Source organism: Balaenoptera borealis, assembly GCF_965194805.1.
Source record: "Balaenoptera borealis genome assembly, chromosome: 6".
Classification (NCBI taxonomy): Eukaryota; Metazoa; Chordata; class Mammalia; order Artiodactyla; family Balaenopteridae; genus Balaenoptera; species Balaenoptera borealis.
This window is the reverse complement of record NC_138863.1, coordinates 68,252,217-68,265,441: the sequence shown is the minus strand read 5'-3', so window position 1 is coordinate 68,265,441 and position 13,225 is coordinate 68,252,217. Positions and strand designations below refer to the sequence as shown.

Here is a 13,225-nt window from a genome sequence, read left to right as displayed (position 1 = left end):
TGACCTTGGGGGAGTTTTGAATAAGAGAGTGGGACAGCCAAAGAGAGTGGGGTGGGAAGGTTGCTAAAGGGGACTTTACCTACTTTAAAGAATAATTTTACAAATTCTAGGTGGAAAACATCCAGGAATATTACATGCCAAAAAACACAATGGACACAATATAACATGGTTTAGCGATTCCCTTACAAGTTAAGCATAATCAGAAGACACATTGACCTTTTCAAGTTGCTGTCCCTTCAGAGATGCATAACACAAACTAGCAAATCATCATCCCCCCAAAAGTATTTATTAAGAACTCATTTGTCCACAGTGCTAGTGGGTGAAATCTAATGGACTGGGAAACCTATTTCAGTTTTCTGTATAGGTTCAGCTCTTTATATGCTGCAGGAAATGGCAGGGGTTTATTATGTGATTTGTAGACACAATAAAGTTAGTGCTCAAACTCTGCCTAGTTGCTTCACCCTAAACTCAGCATTTTAGCGATTCAGTTTAAAAAACAAACAAACAAGAACAAAAAACATCTAGTATGACTATAACGGAGAGTATTCACAAGGGTACCAGTGAAACCAAATTCAGACTCCAACCTTTGAAAATATTCTGCTCTTCCTAAAATGGCTAGTACACTCACATATTGAAGACCTGGATGATGATGATATTGATTTTGAGACTTCTATTATGAGAGACTTTAACTGGCTGAAAGCAAACCTGATGTGAATCCTGAACAGGAGAGTATTTTGTTCCTGACCTCTGGCCCAAAACATGCCAGATTAAGGTCTTTCACCACTCTTGCTTTACTAAGACCAGGCTGTTTGGTGTCATCACATTGTGAAGAAGGCACTTCTTTCCTGCACCACCAGTTCATGCTTGGGAATCTCAGTTTCACAAATGAAATAGCACCCAAGAGCTTGGCTCCGCTTGGGTATGCTGTCCTGCATCAACTCACGTGAACCTGGCAAGTTACCTGCAGTGATGGATAGTGGCCAGTGAGGGCAGCAAAGAGCAGCATCCCAGTAGCAAGTGGACCGCAAGGATTTCTGGCCGAGACAATGATCACCCAAGAGCGGGGCAAAGTAACAGCAGAAACCTGGGAGAATTACATGTGTCAGGCAGAGAGGAGAGCGCTGAGAGATACAGAAGAGAGAAGGAATTATGAATAAGAGCCTGTAGACACATAAAAGAAATGCCAGATAGAGTTTGGAAGTTAATGTGATGGATAAGAACTCAAGTAGGAATCCAAATCTGAGACTGCTTATGGAGTTGTAGAGAGAGTTGTAGACAGAACTGTCTGCTGGATTCCCAGCTTTTGCAAAACTCGTGTCAGTTTTTGTATTTGGAGATTATTTAAATCCCTATTTTTATAGATGACACAGCCTGGTTGTAAGGAGTTGGGATTCGATCCCAGAGCTGTCTGATTGCTACAAGCCCAGGCTCTTTCCACTGTAACACTCAATTTCATTCTTAGTCAAATAATGCTCTCCCTCCTCAAAAGATGTATACATACATCTTAATCCCTAGAACCTGTGAATATGTTACCTAATATGGCATAAGGTATATGTTACCTTATCTGCAGATATGACTAAGTTAAAGATCTTGAGATGGGGAGATTATCCTGGATTATCCAGGTGGTCCCTGCAAGGATCCTTGTAAGAGGAAGGCAGCAGGGTCAGAGTAAGAGAAGGAGATGTGATGATGGAAATATATCAAAGTGATGCTGCTTTGAGCCAAAGAATGCAGTCATCCTCTAGAAGTTGTAGAAGTTTCCACCAGGAGCAGATCCTCACTTAGAGCCTCTAGAAGTAACTTGAGGTTGCCAACACCTTGATTTTAACCCGGTTTGTGGCCCATCTTGGATTTCTGACCTCCAGAATGGTAGGATAATAAATTTGTGTTGTTTTAAGCCATTAAGTTTGTGGTACTTTGTTACAACAGCAATAGGAAACTAATATAACATATAAGCATAAGTTTAATATTTGATGTCTCAGAAATATGATCAAATTTCTCAAGAAACAAAGTAGATGTAAATTTTGAAATTTAATTAACTTACAACTCTTGTTTGTTGTGCCACAGTACGAACATTACAGATTTTTCATCAAGCAAAAACAGAAACCGCTTCTATGGTATTTATGTAATTTGACTCCTATGTTAGTAATGCAACCTGTATATCATCTGAATGTTTCTGTTAAGTGTTTACGACTATCTGTGTGTCTTCATTTTGGCTTAAATATCGTATGATGTCCTGAATGATTGTCCACTGCCGATGGTAGATGTGCCACCATCATGAAAAATGTTTATGTTGGAAGAAGATTTTGGCTAGTTCAGTCTACCTTGTTTTAAAGTATAAATAGAAATAAGAGAGCTTCCTGAGGAGCTGAAGCATTTCACAAAACAGTAACATAAGTTACCTGCCACAAATGATATTTTTTCCTATGGAAATTATATTGCTCTTTCAAAAGACAGCCATCCTATTATATTGGCTAAGCTTTGTGAAATGGATTTTGGAATCGTTCTCAAGGAAATGGTTACTAAGAGTTGTGTCTGTGACCTTGAATTGATTTAGTTATTGAAAGACCATCAGTTTACTATGCATAATCTGCCAAAGGTACCCACTTTTCCATGGAAATGGGAATAATCAAAGAGCCTGCATATATCATGGATATTGATTTTTGCAGGACCACAAAAGGAAGGAAGGCCTTCTGTGCAAGGCCTTTTTTAAAGCACTCTACTCCATCTATAGCCACAAGTACAGACCAGAGGTGGCATTTAATTTCAGCTCAAGAATCACAGTGAAGTATTGTTTCTGAAGTAAGGTTCACCATTAATCCTCAATTAAGCTTATGCTGTTTGTTGATAAGAACCTCATAGAAGTTGTTATCATGTCTTATACAGGAAGATAACAGCCAATAGAAATCACCAGATTTTCCACCTCCCATCTGTCACTTCCCCATCTATCATAAAAATTGGCCTTGAGTAAATAGAACTGGGAAGATTTCTCAGACCTCTCTGTAATGGCCATAGTTACCAATAAGGAACCTTTGGGGGCACAAATCCTGCCTCCTTACTAGCTACCTATATAAATTTAGTCAATACAATTTATTTTCTCTAAATATCAATTCCCTATTTTGTAAAATGAGACCAATAGCAGTACCTGCCTCATAGGATTGATGTCAGCCTGAGATAATTCACTTATAGAATCTGGTGTTTATTAAATATTCAAAAAATAGTCCTAGTTATTATTTTCTTCACCCAGTTTTGGTTGAGAATTTACATGTCAAACAAAAATGTATTCCTGCTATCGCATGGTCTGTGTTTACTTTTTTATGGCAAGACTTAGTCCTTGTTAGATACTGTAGAACTGGATTAAAGTGAGTGTCTATTAATCTAATTGAGATCGTGAGGCCCTTTCCATCATATAGTGCTGTCTTCCTCTTTTGAACTCATTTGAACCACAAGGTGAAAGATGCAGTAATTCTTTTGGGGCCACCAAAATGATGAAGTGGGAATACCTGTTAATTCTATATCTACTTGAAAAAACACATAATTCATAAGAGCTTTAACAGTGAGGTTAAACTCTTAAGCACCCTGCTGTGCTTAAGAGTTTATATCAGCAAGTGTGGGAAGGAATATGGTATAAGCTGAGGGAAATGTGCCAAGGAGCCAGAGTGCTCATATTCATTTTGGCTTCCTTAGTGTCCCATACAGGAACATTTATTTGTAAGCTGTAAGAAGTAAGGTATAATTAGTTAGGGAATTGTTAGTTGTAACTAAGTTCAGTCCTGGAGACAATTAAGCTTCTGCTTGTTCCTAATCATCCAAAGCACTATAGGTTTATAGAGAAGTGCTCTGATATAATCTGTGCCTTTAAGGAGGCTATAAGGAAAAAGAGACAATTTGAACATAAATATACATGTTAAAGAGGAGATGGATGATAAAATACCAACAGAGTGTTATGCCTTCCAGGAGAATAATCTTGTATTTTCTAGTATACATTAATAGTAGGAAATCCTCATAGGACCACTGAAGGTAGCCCCCTAGAAGCACAGGTTTGAACATCTTGGAATCACTGAGAAATTATCTCTCGGGAGAGCAGACCAACACTGAATATCTGAAGATAGCTTCTCTCTGAAGAGTGCGATTGTCAGGGCTCCTGGAAACAATGAGAGTTCCTTCCTCTTGTTAGGATGGATCCTCCATTGTCATGCAAGGAGAATGTAATCAGAACTATCTTGTGTGGTTCTAAAGGGAGAAGTAACCTCCATTCACAGAAGGGTTCTTTCTGGATCCAGGCTTGAGGCCCCAGGAGTGGCTATGCCTGGAAACAGAAGCACCTGTAAGAAAGATCATGATAGAGCAAACACAGAGAATAGTGCCTGCTACCATGTTCTGGACCCAACTTCTAGGCCAGAACCTACCAAGATCCCAGAAATTCCCTCCGAGGTCCCCACAGGAGACCCTGGTCACTATCCAAGTTAAAAGCTTCCTCCTACTTCTGGGCTGTCAGTATGTCTTATCCAGGCTCCATCTTATCCTTATCTTATCCTAGTGCTTGCTCTCCTTGAGGTTTCTGGGAAGGAATAGTGCATCCCTGGAACACATCTGATAACAGGAGGCAATGTACTCTAACAGTTTTGGACTGTCACAGTACCAGGAGATCTTTGGAAACTATGGAGAGGCTAATAGTTCCAGACTTTGTGCTGTCCTGGCTACAGGCTTGAAGGCTTGAGTCAGTTTATCTGGTCACCAACATTTTGGCATGTCCGTTATTCAGGTTTCTGGAGAGTGTTCAACAGTAGAAAAATGACTCAATGGCTTGTGATCTAAGAGAGGAGAGAGACAAATCTGCATAAAGAAATATCACAAATGACAAAAGAAATATAATTCTAAGTGGATATTAAAATAGGATGTTTTGTGTCTGAGATGAGGTCCCAAAGGCCAACTATACAATAAGTGCTAAGAATTAGCACTTATTGTATAGTTACCCCCGGTTATTCTGTCTGGAGGTAGAATTACCATGAAGCTAAAGAAGCTTAAGCTTCAGCGTTTTTCAGGTGCATGAGATCCTTCCAAGGCCCTTTATTTAAACATGTACTAAAACTTTGTACTTTTTTTTTCAAGAGGGCTCCTAGAATTGTTTAAGCTTAGGCACTGAAAATTTTGGATCTTCTACTGGGGACCAGTGGTTTTCACACAGGAGTTTAAGTGTACTTTACCAACACTTTCCAAGAGGTATGCAGCATAGATAGTTTTAAGTGTATCAGTCTCCATATCCTCAGCTTCTATATGTATTATTTTAGTGGATTGATTTACCTAAAAATATGCCTGTGGTCCAAGTGTCATGCTGGTTTTTCTTTTCCATTTTCTGTTTGCATTCCTCTTTCTCTTACCTTACAAAAGAAACTCATAACTTGTTCTGAATCTTAACATGGTGACTTTTCCCCCCTCTGGGTTTAAAAATATTCAGGTACCAAAGAGATTTCATAAAATATTGCCCTTGGAGAAGATCCTCTAATCCAGACTTTTAAAAAATCATTACCTGACCGCTTCTATTAGGAGTGACACATGACATAAGAAGTGGAATATTTTGACCGTGTTGGCAGGTTCCAAAGTTAGATCATTATTTTCATTTAGATTTGTTGCCCCTTCCATCCACTGAATATTGATAAAGAATAGGAAGACTATGAAGAGTCCAATAAGGACAAAACAAAGAAAGGTGGGAGTGAAGTGCCTTATTTCATCCATACAGCAAACTCCTTGACCTGTCTGTCTATTATCTATCTATCTATCTATCATCTATCTATCTATCTATCTATCTATCTATCTATCTGTCTATCTATCTATCTATCTATCATCTATCTATTTATCTCTATCAGTCTCCTATCGCTGTTGTTAGCAAATTGCTATAAACTGGATGGCTTAAAATAAAAGAAATTTATACTCTCACAGTTCTGAAGGCAGAAGTCCAAAATTAACGTGTTGGCAGGACTTTACTCCCTTCGGAGACTCTAGGAGAGGATCAATTCCTTGTCTCTTGCGGCTTTTTGGTGGCTGTCTGTACTCCTGGGCTTGTGGCTGCCTCACTCCGATCTCTGCCACCATGGTCACATGGCATCCTTGTCTTGTCTATGTGTATCCCTTATAAGGACACTTGTCATTGGATTTAGGGTCTGCCTGGATAATTGAGGATAATTTTCTCATCTCAAAATCCTTAACTGAATTACTTCTTCAAAGACCCATTTTCCAAATAAAGTTACAATTACAGATTCCAGAATTTTGATGTGGATATCTTTAAGGGGCTACCATTCAAATCACTATACTATCTAGGTATCTAATATCTATCTGTCTATTCATCTATATCTATATTTATATCTATTTATCTATCTACCTATCATTATCTTAGAATTAGAATTCAAAAGAGAGATTGTTTTCATTGGGGCACAAATTAGCACATTTATTTGAAATGAAAGATGAAGTCAGATTTTTTAATAGAAAGTCAGTCTGATTGACTTGAAAATAAGGACTTGCTTTGCCTTTAGGTTTATAATAATTATTTTCCAAAGGGACAATAAGCCAAATCAATAGGCCCATGGTTTTGATAAAAATATGTGAAAATATAAAAATCCTTTTTCCACCAAAAATATTTTGGGAAAGAGTACTTAAATAAACTGTATTTTTCTTTTTTCTAACTATTTCTGAGTATGTAAAGTTAAACAAGTTGCCTCTAAGTAGAAGAATAATGGGATGACTGTCATTTAATAAATCTTGGTTTACTTACTAGAAATAAGGAAATGAATTACTCCAATGATGGAGTAATCCATCCTTTTTAAAAAGAGATGATTTCCTTTTATTTTATTTTTTGAATAAAATTGAAGCAGGGACTAGTCAAATTATTATTAAGAATAGATTATTATTAAGAATAGATTTGTTATGATTACCATGAGACTTTTGGTTTTTAATTTAAGAGTAATAAGAATTGAAAACATTACTATCATAAAAGTCCTTGTATTACCATCATCTTACTTATGTGGATAAGTTTTCTTATTTTTATATGTATAAAATATAGATAGATTTGATGCTAAATCCTGTGTTATTCCAGCAAAAATAATATTCACCCAGGGATTCATGAATTACCTGAAAATAAAAGCCAAATCTTCTCATTAAAATATTTCTTTCCAATAAAATTGTAATTTTATCTTTGAAAATTATTTATCAAAATTTAATTTAATATATCTAAGTTAAAATATCTAAAATTTAATATATCTAAGTTATTCTGATCAATTACATGGTAATAGTAATGGTAATGAGGGCTTAATCCAGAATAATTTTTTTAAAATACTTAGAAACTTGTGGTCACAAAAGATTTTAATTTTTTTTGACTTACATACATATTTTAGTCCCATAGAACTATAACAGGGTGATTGCAAAAATAATTTCAAGCATAACAATATAATACATTAGGTAAAATTCCTGTGGAGGGAATTGGGATGGGACTTTAAATTCAAAGAGTAAAGAGGGTGATGTAAAATTTCCAACTGTTAGAGAAAAATTTGTTCATGTATTTTATTTTATTTATTTTTAATAAATTTATTTACTTATTTATTTGCTTGTTTATTTATGGCTGCATTGGGTCTTCAGTGCTGCACACGGGCTTTTCTCTAGTGTGGCGGGCGGGGGCTACTCTTCCTTGCGGTGCGTGGGCTTCTCATTGCAGTGGCTGCTCTTGTTTAGGAGCACGGGATCTAGGCGCGGGGGCTTCAGTAGTTGTGGCTCACGGGCTTCGGTAGTTGTGGCTCATGGGCTCTAGAGCACAGGCTCAGTAGTTGTGGCACACGGGCTTAGTTGCTCTGTGGCATGTGGGATCTTCCTGGACCAGGGATCGAACCCAAGTACCCTGCATTGGCAGGCGGTTTCTTAACCAGCGCGCCACCAGGGAAGTCCCTTGTTCGTGTATTTTAAAAGGATAGTGGTGGGTGTCAAATTGCTGTGATAGATTTCACTGGATACACTAAAAGAGTAATGAAACAGGTTTTATTCTAATGCCAGTAATTACATTTTTTGTAGCTTTTTAAATATAGGATAAAAATTTAATTATCAACCTAAAAATAGGCATGAAGGTACCTAATTAAAAAACTTAGGGTTACATGAAAGAAAACAAAATGCATTGTTTTAAACCATCTAAACACATCTTTTCCATGTGAAGAGATTAGTAAAATCATTCCTCTCAGTATTAAGCATCATCTGCCTCCAGCCAGGAAAGAGTGGCTGGACAGAAGTTTACCTGGAGACAGTTGTCTATAGGCTGAGCTCCCATCCCTGTCCCCAGGGGTGAGGGATGGTAGGGACTTTTTCCTTACCTCATGCAAAGACAGAGTGGCTTCAAAGAGACAGCTCAGTGAGCTAAATATGGGGACCCAGGACCTCATGTCTGAACGGGTTGGGGCAATGTCTAAAACTGTGAGCCTGTAACTGGAGCTGCTCTCTTTGGCGGCAGAACCTGGTGGGAAGGCTGAGTTGGGAGTGAGCCACACTTCCAAGAACAATGGGACATGTTTTTTGGGCACTTGATATGAACTTTGGTTTTAATCACTCCCACCACAATGATAGACCCAAAAGGCCGGGGATTTCTGCCTTTTTTGTTTCATTTTGGTATTCCTGACACTTGGAACGGGGCTTTGCACATAGTGGTTGCTCTATAAATAGGATGAATAAAGTAACGGAATCCTAACCCTTTCTAAGCATCAGTCTACCTGTTCAGCGCAATCTTTGGGAACCAGGTCAACCCCAAATCTTCCCAGCCTGCTTCTGCTGAATGTCCCCAGGTCTCCAGGGTTGAAGTTTCCTTCAGTCAGAAATCCTGGAGCCCTGATTCTCAGCACTGGTCTTTTGGCCATCAGTACCTCTGGCCCGAGGCTGCCAAAAATCCTGTGCTGGCTCTCTCCATTGGAATTCTGCCTCCACCCACTTCCTGAGCCCAAGCTTCCACTCTACAGGTGCCGCTCGGTCCTGAAAAGGAAGAAGTACTTGGTTTGAAATTAGGAAGAGGGGCAGCACCACCCTAGACCATCAGATTTTTTACAACAAGAGTAGCTGGATAAAGTTATGATTATGGTGATTTTTGCTACTTTTTAAAGAGAGGGATTGAACAAACTTGTTTAAGCATAATTAAAAACAAATCATTTGTTGTTGGTGGTTGTGTGTGGTTGGAAACATTTATAAGGAAAAATATGGCTTCAGAAAAGAAAATTAGAGAAGCATAAGTGGGTCAGATACATTAATGGTCTAATTGAAAAAAGCATAGCATGTGTAGAAATGTTCCTATAAGCACCTCAACATTGTGTGTTTCCTGCATTTTCTTTCTTTAATGTCTATCCATTGGTGCGATCATGCAGTACATATGGATTGAGTTTCTATGGAGTGGAAAGGATAGAGCACCTTTGTTAAGAGTGGGGCTGCAGAGTCAGGTGGCCAGGTTCAACCTCTGCTTCTGCTGCTGATTGGCTGTGTTACCTTGGGCAAGTTGCTTAAGTCCTCTGGGCCTCAGTTTTCCCATCCATAAAATCAGGATGATAATAATATCTGCATAATGGGGTTATTGTGAGGATTAAATTATATAATACTCCTAATGCACTTAGAGTCATGCTGATTCATACTGATAGCCTAATTATTATGTTAATTGGGCACACAGCTCTAATATTATACTATAATCAACAGCTATATGTCAACTTGAAGGCTAATACTTAGAGATGTAGACATTTTGCACGGTCTTCACAGCATGGTGATTTCATTAAAAATAGTATAAATTTTTAAAACATTCACTTATTCTTATAGACCTGTGAATTCAGAATGCTTAGCTTTTTAAATATTATTCATATTTAGTATGTTTGAGAGTAAAATATATACATTATACATTTTATGCAAAACAGGAAGTGGTTAAATCTAGAAGTTTGGTCCAAAAGGGCAGTGTTTTAGTACATTCTAATTGGATGGAAAAGATAGTAATGTGACTTTATGATAAACATTATTAATGCATATATTTGATGCTTTTTTATTTAATTGAAGTAATTAAATATTTTAGATTGTAATGAAGAATAGCCCATTTTGTCCAAGGCAGTACTGCTTATTTTATTTATTTTATTGTCTTAAAGATAATATTTTGGTACTTTTGTAATTCATATAAAGCAAAAAGAATGATGCTTTGGGACTTCCCTGGCGATCCAGTGGTTGAGACTCTGCACTTCCACTGCAGGGGCACTAGGGGTACGGGTTCAATCCCTGGTTGGGGAACTAACATCCCACATGCCATGCGGCACAGCCAAAAAAAAAAAAAGTGATGCTTTGTGAAATTGAGACTTTTAATGGAATAATGAATAACGAGTAGCCCTTCTGGTGACAGTTTGTGTAGCAATGGTAGAAATTCTTCTACTAGGAGAAGTCTTAAGGACCTAGAGTAGTACATACTGGGACTTGACCAGTTTGGGGTGAAAAGGAGGGTAAGGAGAAAGGTAGATGATTAAAAAATCTGCCCCAGAAGTGAGGCATCCCCATATTACAAGTTCAGCTTTGAGGACCAGATCTCTGACTTGTCTGCCCAACTTTTCAGTTGGTTTTCTGTGTTCAAACCAGTGGCTCCTCCTGTGTCTCAGTAAACACAACTTCTGTACCCTCACTAGACTCTTCTAGCTGCCTGCTACTCTCTTATCATTTTAGAGCCATCTCTCAATGAGACAGCCAATGCTGATGAATCTAATAGTTGTCCTGGAAAATGCAAAAGAGTTATGTACTTCATATGTTAAGACTCAGAGACCTAAGTATTGGTGCCTTCCAATACCAAGAAAAAGACTTGAAAAAAAACATAAAACTGACATTGCTGTGACACAGGGAAATTGAATTATTTGGTTGAATTTCATGTTTCACCTGCTTTTTTCAAAACATTGCTTTCCAAACCCCTGATCTTTGATTTGTTGGAAAGTTATCTAGAAATTTCCATTTTATAATAGAGAAAAGTTTTTCTTCTCTGCCTACTTTTGTGACAAAACTTACTAAGCCCTTCATCAGTCTTTCCTGAGTTTTCTGGTTGCAATTTTCATTGTCTAAAGGGCAGGCAGCCTTCTGAAACTGCTTCTTGTAGTGGATTCTGCACTTCCCCAGCTTCCCTGTGTAGTCCGTTAGAATCTCTTGTCTAAGAGGATCCCAGCTTTGCATCCAAAGGCAGATAAGCTCAGCTCAGCCCAACACAGTGACACCCATCATGAAAAGGACCAATCAAAGCACTGAGAGCAGGACTCCTCAAATGGAAATTGGGCATGCCTTAAAAACAGGAAGCATTCTGTTAACTCTCCCTCTCCCTTCCTTCTAGACCACAGACTTCACACACATACACACACACACACACGCTCCCCTCCCCAAATACATTTTTGCTTTCATTACCACAGTTGAAAAGAATTGCTGTGTCAGTGTTTTGATGCATCCAGGGACTGAATGTAAACAGCATGGTACAACTCTAGAAACTGCCATCATAAAATATTTTAAGAGGCAGAATAGAGTAAAATAAAATAAAAATGTCTTTTTATGTGATATCTCAGAGTAATTCAGGATTTATGGTACCTTAACCTTTAGAATCCAAAATATTAAGCTATGTTTCTTAGAGATAATAACTCGGTTGTCCCTCACTTATGTGTCTTAGATAAAAGCCTACTGCCACAGAATCCATGAATGCTCAAATACCCTTGCGGGCCTTTAGTAGTAAATCTTATGGAATAGCTTATGGCCAATGTAATGGCCCACAGTAGCCTGCGAATATCATGAATTCTAATAATACTTACATCAGTAGAAACATGAAGTAATGTCTCCATTGTAATTAAATGATGTATTTAGAGCAGTGGACTAAATGGTCCCCTAGTGTGTTGGTGATATATTCTAATAGTCTTCTCTTTACAGCCCCACATGGTAATATTCATGCTTTATTCTGGAGGGCTTTGCTTCTGACTGAACATTTGAATTGCAACATTAAGTGGTAAAGTGGATTACAGAGAGACCCCATGAATATGGATCCTGATCAAGAAACTAAGTGCTTAAAAAAATAAAATGTTACTATTTAAATAGAGTGATTACAAAAACATTTTTATGTGGAGGAATTTCAGACATCTTTGCCAACCCCCCTCCCTCCTTATTCTACATCCCAGAAGCAGAACATATTTGCCACAATTAAAAATTTAGTAGGATGAAACATCGGAACTTAAATCACTGTAATTTCTACTGCGTTTATTGAATTTAATTTGGGCTGTTTGAGGTACAAATTAGTTTTGATAATAATTACATTATTCCATTTTTTAAACATGTTCATTTCGAAGATTATAGCCAAATACAGAGCATATTCGTAGGAAGAGGATACTTTTACCAGTGCTGAAAAGAAATTATCTAGCAGTTGATTAGTTACAAGTGTCACATTTTGAATTTTCATTCTTTATTTTTCCCTCCAACCAGTCACTAAAGCAGTAGCTTGAGGCATTAAGAGCCTAGGGCAAAGCTGAGGGCGTTTCAGTCTATCTAGTCTAGCAGTTAAGAATAAGTCAAAGAATAGTCTATCCTGGTATTTGATAATTGAATTAGACAGTGTGCCTATATATTACATAAAATTATACAAGAAAAAACCAGTTATATATTTATTTGATGAACTTAAATATTGTAAGATATTTTCCATTATCCATTGAATATTATATTTCTTAGAGTTTTTAAACACACTTTCTATGAACAAGGAAAATTCTCCACCCCCGTTGATAATTCCTACTGCGTATTTGTTCAATGAATGTGGATTTCTAATGACGAAGCACTAAGTTTATGTACAGCTGCCTTTTCTACTTGACTAAGTTAATATTGACGTGTGGGTTTGCATGCTGTGTGTGTGTGTGTGTGTGTGTGTGTGTGTGTGTGTGTGCGGCGTGTGTGGTATGTATTTCAGAGTGCATTTGTCTACTTAGGGCATTATAGATTTAAATTCACTGAGCACTTGTAAAACTCCATGCATATCACTGAAATTACATATGTGATGGCATTTGTTGCTCAGTTGTTTTATATTTAAAAGTGATTTGGCTTGCCTTATTTCCTAAATTTGCCTTCACTGTATAATGAAAATTGGCTTCTGTTCCACAAATCCAGGAGTTTAAACAAAATCCCATTGTTTTCACCACAGAACTTTGCTCTAGTGGGGATAATTGGTCGTTCGGGGTAAGTT

General features: G+C 37.6%; 1 long non-coding RNA gene and 1 pseudogene across 3 annotated transcripts in view; one reads left to right on the top strand and one right to left on the bottom strand.

Annotated features, from left to right (window-relative positions):
• The window catches only part of LOC309630276 (GTP-binding protein Di-Ras3 pseudogene), a 90,160-nt pseudogene that overhangs the window by 28,910 nt on the left and 48,025 nt on the right, over nt 1-13,225 (bottom strand). The window lies entirely within an intron of this gene.
• Nucleotides 5,851-13,225, top strand: part of LOC309630298 — a 223,293-nt gene continuing 215,918 nt past the window's right edge. The window contains exon 1 of the long non-coding RNA XR_014245583.1: nt 5,851-7,508. This is a non-coding gene — a long non-coding RNA (uncharacterized lncRNA). The remainder of the gene's footprint in view (nt 7,509-13,225) is intronic.